The sequence below is a fragment of the Idiotropiscis lumnitzeri genome, unplaced genomic scaffold (assembly GCF_059441095.1).
Source record: "Idiotropiscis lumnitzeri isolate Australia: NSW breed Sydney's pygmy pipehorse unplaced genomic scaffold, RoL_Ilum_1.0 HiC_scaffold_24, whole genome shotgun sequence".
NCBI lineage: Eukaryota > Metazoa > Chordata > Actinopteri > Syngnathiformes > Syngnathidae > Idiotropiscis > Idiotropiscis lumnitzeri.
This window is the reverse complement of record NW_028283562.1, coordinates 3,317,275-3,326,521: the sequence shown is the minus strand read 5'-3', so window position 1 is coordinate 3,326,521 and position 9,247 is coordinate 3,317,275. Positions and strand designations below refer to the sequence as shown.

Genomic DNA, 9,247 nt, shown 5'->3' with positions numbered 1-9,247 from the left:
ACACACAGATGTATAACATTTGTTTATACAAATATAACGATTAAAAAGTAGCTGATTAGAGTTTTAATTTTGTATTCATTAATCTGTAATAAAAATGGACATATTTTGGTTAATAAAATTAACAAGAAATAAAAGTAAAGGGTGTTCTAATACTTTTTTCAAGATTGTCCTAACATACATTTAATGTTTACAGTATATGTCTTCGGAAGAAGCGCAGCATTAGATTTTTTTTTTTGTTCTCTCTCTTTGACTTCTGAATTTGAATTTCTGTCACAGATGTGCTTGAATTCTATTTTGGATGATTTGTGTTAAACTGCACAAATATTTGAAGAGCCATAGAATTCAAGAATCACACCAGTGCTGCTACTCCTCCGAACGGGTGAACGCCCTTGATTAACAACCTGCGTTGAGGTGGCTTTTGAGATTCGTGGTGTGGGAGAAAAATCTCTGAAGGCATTCTTAGACTTCAAGAGAGGGTCCACAATTTTCAAAGATTCACTTCCGTCTGAATCAGAGGCCTCACTTGTATCCGGAATATATTCATCTCCACTGTCATCTGAGTTGGAGTAATAATGCTTATCCATTCCAAAGTCAGCCTGTTTTTTTAATCTAAAAAACAACAACAACGAAATATAAAGGATAGAAGGCAGGAGACCAATAAAATATATGCAATTTGCTTGTAAGATTCCCTGAAATCTATATGGGTTGTTTACCTGTATACTTTTGGTCCTCCTGAGCCTTGGGATAGTAATATGGTCTGGGTCTGAGGCGCAAAGTTCAGGGGCAGGATTTGACAATGATTCGTCAGAATCTGTGTCGTTATTCCAAGGAAGATTCAGCCCATATTTTTTGTCCAAGGGAGGAGACTGGGTTGCATCAGAGTCCAAGAGAAAATTGAGAACCCATTAAATACTTAATCCCCAGAGGAATCTGCACAGAAAAAGGTCTTAATTCTATTTGAAAAAAAAAAAAAAACTAAAATATTGATGAATGATATGACAAAATAATGTAATAACAAAATTAATTGACCGTAACAAAAAGCTCCCGGGAGGAAAACTACATTAAATGTTTTTTTAACAGGGCAGTGAAAATATTGGAAAATAAAAACGATAATAAATAAAATAATATAAAAAAAGAATTCAATGTGTATCGATGGACCCATATGAAATACTTATATCGCTATGTACTTATCAGCCATATCGCCCAGCCCAATATGTAACTGCAACTTCAAAACCTCGGGCCATAACAGGATTGTAACATGGGATGCATATCTTCATTCCTAAATTTGTAGATCCCGAGGAGGCTGCTCAATGGTCCTGGTAATCTAAACCTCAACCAATTCGGTCACAGCCAATGTTCTCCATCCTTGTTAAGAAGTTTTGAAATGATTTAATAGATATACTATTGCAAACTATACCAGAATTTTAGACATTTTAAACTTTTGATCACAATTTTACCTATTTTCTAAAAATCTGAAGAATCCACATGCCAAATCACCTGCTGTAGACACATAGGTTCTGTTCTGACAGATAATTCAGTTACAGGTTGTGTACTTAAAGCCAATAAGAGGGCAATGCAGCAGTCGACAACCTGACGAAAGCTTAAGTCTCCCAATGAGAGAACTGTAGTGGCTGGTAGGTTCTTAGATTGTAACATAGTAAAGACATATACTAGGCATAACTGTATATCATATGATGATGAGGGAAAATATTATTAGCTACGATTTATGTCCAGATATATTAGAAAACTTGTCCAACCAGCACAGGTCTATCTAACTGTAATTTTAACATCTCAAGACACGACAGGATGACCACATGATACGCATACCTCCTTTTCAGAGTCTGTCAAAACTTGAGAAGGCTGCTTCGATGTTCTGGTGGCATCAACCTCAGCCGATTCAGTCATTGTCGGTTGTCCTCCATCCTAATGAACAAGTTGAATATTAATTTAATGAATTAAAAAAAGAAAATGGATCAGAATTTTACACATTTTAGGCTTTGGCCACCCAAAACAAAAACTAACAAGTTCACGAATGAAACAAAACCAATTACTTTAGCGCATGACAATTAATCTTCAGTAGAGATATGTTGTGACTGATATTTCAGTCACAGGTTGTCTTTTGAACGCCACCAGGGGCGCAATGGAGCACAGGACAGCCAAAAGTCTTCTTGTCGGACACCTGTAGTGGCTGGTAGGTTCTAAGATTATAACATAGTAAAGGCACATACAACTCCTAACTGTATTTCATATGATAATGAAGGAAAAGATGATTAGCTATGATTTATGTCAACAATAAAAATGGCTCTACGGGGTCCCCACAAACACAAACCTGACAGTTGGGTGTCAGATGGCCAACATACCTGACACGCAATTCAACTCAACTGGACCCCACAACACAAGAAAAAGCTGAGTGAGCCTCAAACCAGACATACACATTCACTGACAAATATCCTGTGACACCAGATATATTAGAAGTCTTGTCTAATCAGCACACGTCTATCTAACTGCAATTTTAACATCTCGAGACACGACAGGATGAGTACACGATACGCATACCTCCATTTCTGAGTCTGTAAAGCCTGGAGGAGGCTGCTTCGATGTTTTAGTAGCATCATAAATTTATTGAATTAATTATATTTGAGGTTGGATTAGATTTTTACACATTTTAAGCCTTAGCCACCCAAAACAAAACATAAGCTCATGAATGAAATAAAACTAATTAATTTCGCCCATGCCAATTAATCTTCTGTAGACACGTGTTGTGACCAGTGTTGTTTTTGGCAGGCATTTTAGATTTTGTCCAAGTCATTTGGACAAAGTGCTGATTTGTTTACATCACATTTAGTCATCCCAATTCGTTATAGTTTTAGTCCAGTTTTAGTCAACGAAAACTAAAAAAAGGGTTTTAGTCCAGTTTTAATCGACGGAAACGCAAAAAAAGTTTTACCCTAGTTTTCGTCAATTTATTCACAAAGGTTTTAGTCCAAGCGGCACGGTGGCCCAACTGGTTAGCAGGATGGCCTCACAATATTGAGGTCGTAGGTACGATTCTGGCTCCGGCCTTCCTGCGTGGGTTTCCTCTGGGTAATTCGGTTTCCTCCCATATTCTTAAAACATGCATGGCAAGTTGCTTGGACACTCTAATTGCCCCTAGGCATGAGTGTGAGCGTGGATGGTTGTTCGTCTATGTATGCCCTGCGATTGGCTGGACACCAATTCAAGGGTGTACCTCGCCTACTGCCGAAGACAGCTGGGATCGGCTCCAACACCCCCCGCGACCCTAGTGAGGAGAAGCGGTACAGATAACGGATGGATGGATGGATGGGTTTAAGTCCATTTGAGTTAAAACAAGGCATTCAAGGTTTCCACCCAAGACCCACCCCAAGACTTTTGGATGGACTACAAAGGATTCTTCATTACAAACAGAAAAAAGTGGCAACAGTGGAATCAATGCTCACTGCTCCAAAATAAGCAGAGAAGCAAAACATTTTGTTGGGCAACTGTTGTGGCTTTATTTCACTAAAAGCAACATAAAATAATTTATGAACCACATGCTAACAATTTTGTCTCGTCAACGAAAAAAATTCATGTACATCACGTCATGTTTTCGTCATAAAAGAACCTCGTTTAGCTTGTCATCGTCATTAAAAAAGGGGCGTTAACGAAGTATTTTCGTCATAGTCATCAGTGACGAAAACAACACTGGTTGTGACTGATATTTCAGTCCCAGGTTGTCTCCTGAACACCACCAATTGGGCAAGGGGGCGCAGGAAAGCCTGGGGTCTTCTATTTTTACAGTATAGAAAGGCTAAATATCAAATTGAAACAGTGTTTTATATCATGAATATACAGGGTTGGTGCTGGTTCTGGTAGGGAAACCACAACATAAAGATGTCCTTAATTAGTCCCACAATGGGGATATTTGCAATATGGCATATGATGGCCTAACAGGGCCACCGCCCAGAAAAGAGTAACGCAGAACTTTGTAATACTGTCACTCCCTGACCAGTTCGTTGTTCCTGAAGAGCCAAACTTTGACTCAGACCCACAAATTTGAATTACAGATAGTGGACAATGGAGAACTCCCCCAGTCAGTCAGCATGTTCAACTTCCATAGAAACCTCAACATACATTTATTAGATTGCCAAACTAATTGGAAACTACATCACCAGAACACCACAAGTGGGCTCTGTTATTGTACTTAAAGATGCATCTTACAAACCTGTGTTCTCCAAGGCCAGCTGGTCCATAGTCTTAAGTTATTTCTTCGCCAACATCAATGTCTCGGAGCGCAAACAGACAGAGGTGTGGTCTGTCCTCTGTTGTCTTCTTCTTCATTTTACAGTTGGGGTGCATGTGGTCATCATTAACCAGTCTTCCCAGACTGCCATCTTCTTGAGCGGCATCAACACTTAAAATAGATTTAAAAAAAAAAAAACAATTATTCAATCAATGTCAGAAATTAATCTTTGAGACAATCTTGTGTACACAAAACATAAAAATAGGAAATCCACAATTTTTAAATCTTCTAAATCAAATCATACAAGAAATTTCTATTGGAATCAGACCCTATTAACAGCTTGTCTTTGAGACTTCATGGTCTATATTTTCATTTGTACAGATTCAACGCATGAATAAAAGTAATTACCGTATTTTCGCAGTCATAAGCAAACAAAGCGCCCTGTCAGTCGATGCGTCCATTAAATGGACAAAGTACCACTCACGTCCATCAGCCCTTGTCATCAACGAGCTGTTGGAAGTGCATGTTAGCACACCCTGCTGGGCAAAGAGTGAGTTGTCCATGCTTACAATCGACCGTGACAAATACACCATCTGACTATAATGTTTGGGTGATGGTGTTGGAAAAAGCTGGACAAAGGGCAGCTGTCCACAATGTTTTAGTCTGTCTTATCATTTATGTTATTGCAAGCAAGAAACGTCCCAGGTTTAGACAACAGACAAAAAGTCCAAAGCATAACAGCACATCTCTTTAAACAACCATGCAAATCTCTCTAAACAGCTATGGGATTGTGGGTCTCTGCTCCCAGAATGCATTGCTTGAATTAGCTAAGGCTGAGTGGCTTTTGTATTATTTTCATTTTTTTGGGGTATATTGATGGCATGAGAGATACATGTTTGTGTTAATCTTATTTCTATGTTTCATTGTTTGCTTGTATGATGAGTTTTTTATTTTTTTTTGAAACCGTGACTCTAAGGAGTGTGGTGAGCAGCCAAGTCCCTCCCCTGACGTTGCTTTGTAGGCTATTGCCAATGCACCTAATATTGGCCTGAGCCATTGTCAGCTATTGTCAATAGAGACTTGGCGTCTGCTGCAACAATGGGGTGATTGCTCATGTTATTGGGGCATAGTAGGCTGCTATCGGCTGTGTCAGTGTGGGCAGCTCTGCCAAGTTCATGCTATGCTAACAGCAGCTGTGCTATCGTCTTGTCAGGCGGTGCGTCCAGTATATGTTACAAAGACAGAAATAGCGGCCTCAACAGGTGTTGCGCCCTTTGACACGGCGCGTCTTTTGGGTGCGAAAATACGGTATACATTTTTGCTTAGAGAATGATTTTTCCCCTAACACTTATGGGATGAGTATGTGTTGATTTTTTTAAATAAAAACAAAAATAAGATAACATCTCAATCTTTGCCTCACCTCCAAAAAGACAGTGCCTCTTCCATCCATCTTCCTGCGTTGAGATTTATCAGAATCTATCAATTTTCCTCTGTACTCCATAATAAAGAATAAAGTCATCTTTCCTGAAAGGGGCCTTGGTAAATACTCCTCGACCTAGTTAACAGGGAAATCAAGATAGCTTCGTCATATTTTTAAGCACACAAATAAGGAGTCATCATATTCATTTGGGCCACTATACTAATGTAGGGTGGTTTGAAACATTGCTTCTTGTGAGGGATAGAGCAGAGCCCTTCTTTATGATTTTAAAGGAACAGACCAGCCAAAATTCATTTTCCAGCATTGCATTAGCCAGTATGTATTAGGACTGAAAGTACAAATGTCAATGGCACCTGGTTACGTAAAAAAAAAACTTTAAGATTATTTAGTTTCATAACAATGACATACACTGTATACACAGTCATATTGGATCGCGTCACGTGATCTCTGTGACGTATAACGTGCTTTACACTAGACTATCAATATCGGACTTGTTCACCGGTCTATTGTGGTATAAAAATGCCGGAGGGCGTCATCAAGTACAGCCTTAATTTAGATAGAACTCCTACCATCAGGTTTCACGCTCACTGAAATAACTTGAAACTGACAAAAGAAAAGTTCAAGACACTCTTAATGTAAAATAACCACTTAAAAAACGATGTCAGCTTGGTTATCAGAAAACAATAATATATCTTAGCAAAAGCGTTAACATCATACCTTTAAATGAGTTTATATACTTCGCTTCTAACTCTGCAGTCTTGTCCAGACCCTTGACTGCATGTTCAATAGTATCCTGCTTTGGGGACTTCCTGCATCTCAGGGAAGGCATTGTTTATTCTATAAAGAAAAAAGACAGTTTTGTGTTGAGAATTATTAATACTATAGGCTAAATGGAGTTTTAACAATATCAGTGTAAGAAAAATAAATTATAAATTAAAAAAATATCAATCCCTCCATCCCAATTAACGATTTCAACCATAATAGTTTATATTGAAGTTTAAACAACAGACAGACAGATTTATGCAGTGTGACTACAAAAATCTTACCAAAATTGCATTCACAGTAACCTTTGCTTTAAGAATCATGTAATTAACCAGTGAACATCGTGTCTTACACAAAAATTAATGACAGAAATTATCATGGTACTTGCATTCTGTTGTTCTATAACAAAAGTGCAAGCTGTTAGCTCCGCAAAGCTAACGCAACTAGCTAGCGTCCCTCGTGCTCACATTCAATGCAAACCTGACCACCGGATGAAAATACGCGTCGGTTTAGTTCTTTAAATGAGTAAAAGCACCATGACGTTTTATAATTATTCAATGCTTAACTGGAGCTCGTCAATTATGTCGATGTAGGAGCACATGTTTGCTAGGCCAGTGTTGTAGGCCCACATCCATGGTGCTACTTTGTATAGTGTTTTCCACACAACTATCTCTAACCATGAACAAATGCACTCGAGGCATGTTTTGAATAAAAACAAACGAAAAACACTTACCTCTCCGTTTCAACAGCAGTTCGAACTTCGAAGTGGTGATATTCTCCAGCGTTAAGCACCTGCTCGAACTGCGAATAGGTCAAATTCAACAGCGTCTTTTTTCTGTCTTAATAAGGACGCGATGAGAGGAGGAGCGCTTGCCTTTTCGTCAGCACGCCCCGCGCGGGAGGTGCTGCTTTATCACTCTCTATCTGTGCCCGCCCGCCGGCATGTCGATAGAAAAATAATATTCCTTCTAACATTACTTTCATCTTCTTAACGTTTTGTAGTGAATTTAACAGGTTCACCACTTTTTTCAAATACACCAATGGAAAACAGGTCTTAATTGAGGAAACATACAAAGAGCGTCTCACAAACACCTTATGATGAGCAATGTAATTTGATCACGTTTTTTGTCACTGCCTGGACGTCGGTTCACTGGCCTGGTGGCAGTGGCTTGTAGACACTGTCACTGAGTGGGAACGGATCTCAAGGTGGGTCAAACTAACCCAAGCAGTGGATCGGTCCGTTTTTTAAATTTATTAATTTTTTTATTTTATGTATTTATTTATTATTTAATACAAGGGCTTCGGCTCACTACCAGTGGGCGGGACCAAAGAATTTGGGTTTCCTTTGAGCTAGGAGGCAGTCAAAGGCAGTCCAATCCCCGGCAACATAAAGCGCCTAGCTCTGGGGACATGGAATGTCATTTCTCTGGTAGGGAATGAACCCGAGCTGGTGTGTGACTAGACCAGTGGTTCTCAATTATTTCCTGTCATGCCCCCCCTACCAAGAAGAAAACAATTCGCACCCCCCCCCACCACAATTTTTTTTTACATTTCGTACTAATGTACATGTTCTTTGCATATTAATGTTAGATTGTCAATAAAATATCTTACCTTAACAAAGCTAAATTGATAAAAAAAAATATCATTTTGAGAACGACTATTGTGAGGATCTCGAAACTCAGTACTCTGTGGTGCTAATATTGATGAGATGATAAATATGTTGAAGCCACAGAACAAAAAGATTAGATATTGTTTGGAAATTAATGACGTACATAACAAAGGAATATCAGCCTTGATTGGAGTACATTACTGCATTTAAATTTTTAATAAAAACGAAACAATTATTGATGTTATGACCACTATGAAGAATTTAAAAAAACAATATATAGGGATAATTATAGTTTTCATTTTGTTATGTTTAGTCTGTTCATGTTGCATTATTTTTATGACAAAGATGATGGTTAATCGTAGGTTTGTTGCCCAAATGTACCGTTACAACCTGATTAATGTTGAGAATGACGAACTCAAACTGGACACTAAAACGTAAAAACACATGGACTTCTTGCCCCTGTCCACACACGTGCACACACACACACACCATACACGAAGATCCGGGAGGTAAGGACGGCTGTCCTCTCCTACAACGAGGCAAGGGCCTCCACCAAGTCACCCCAGGGACAAGTTTTATTCCCTGATGGTCATCAAATTATGAGGATCTCATTCTACGCCGGAAGGGAGGAGGGGAATTTTTCCCTAATGTGAGGTTTTCGCTCCTCCACTGATGATCACACTGTTGTATGATTTCATTATGATGATCTGTCTTAAAGCCGTAAGGACATGATTTTTAAATCCACAACAGGGGGGAAATGTAAGATGGGCTGAGGATAGGTAATCAGTTTGTGTATTCATAATCATGTTTTTATACACTCATTAATGTTTAACACACACAGAGACACTTACTTGTTATTTTAACACACACACACACAGACACCGTATCCTGAAGATGTGTTTAGTTAAACTGACCTTGGGTTATGATTTTCTGCCTGCTGGAGTCCCTGGTGATTAGTTATTGATGCTTTAGTTAAACTGACCTTTATACCGTGAGTTATTGATGTTTTCTGTCTCTTGGTGATTAGTTGTTGATGCTTTTCTGTCTTCTGGTGATTAGTTATTGATGAGTTAGTTTCAATAAAAAGGCAGAACGGAGGGTGAGAGTCAGAGGGTGTGCGGGATTGAACTGGCAAGACGGCTGTTTCGCCTCCTGGCTCCCTCTCCCATTCTGAATGGCACAAAACGAAAACTTTAGT

At 38.9% G+C, this 9,247-nt stretch overlaps 1 long non-coding RNA gene across 2 annotated transcripts; it reads right to left on the bottom strand.

Annotated features, from left to right (window-relative positions):
* Positions 1–479: 479 nt before the first annotated feature.
* On the bottom strand, positions 480–7,336 carry LOC148316050 (uncharacterized). Of its 2 annotated transcripts, none has more exons than XR_015840415.1 (7): positions 7,174–7,336; positions 6,396–6,515; positions 5,661–5,795; positions 4,223–4,411; positions 1,828–1,923; positions 714–930; positions 480–609 (listed from the first exon to the last, which is right to left on the bottom strand). It is a non-coding gene; the product is annotated as an uncharacterized LOC148316050 (long non-coding RNA). The 2 variants fall into 2 exon arrangements; XR_015840414.1 differs by having other exon boundaries at positions 714–866.
* Positions 7,337–9,247: the final 1,911 nt, after the last annotated feature.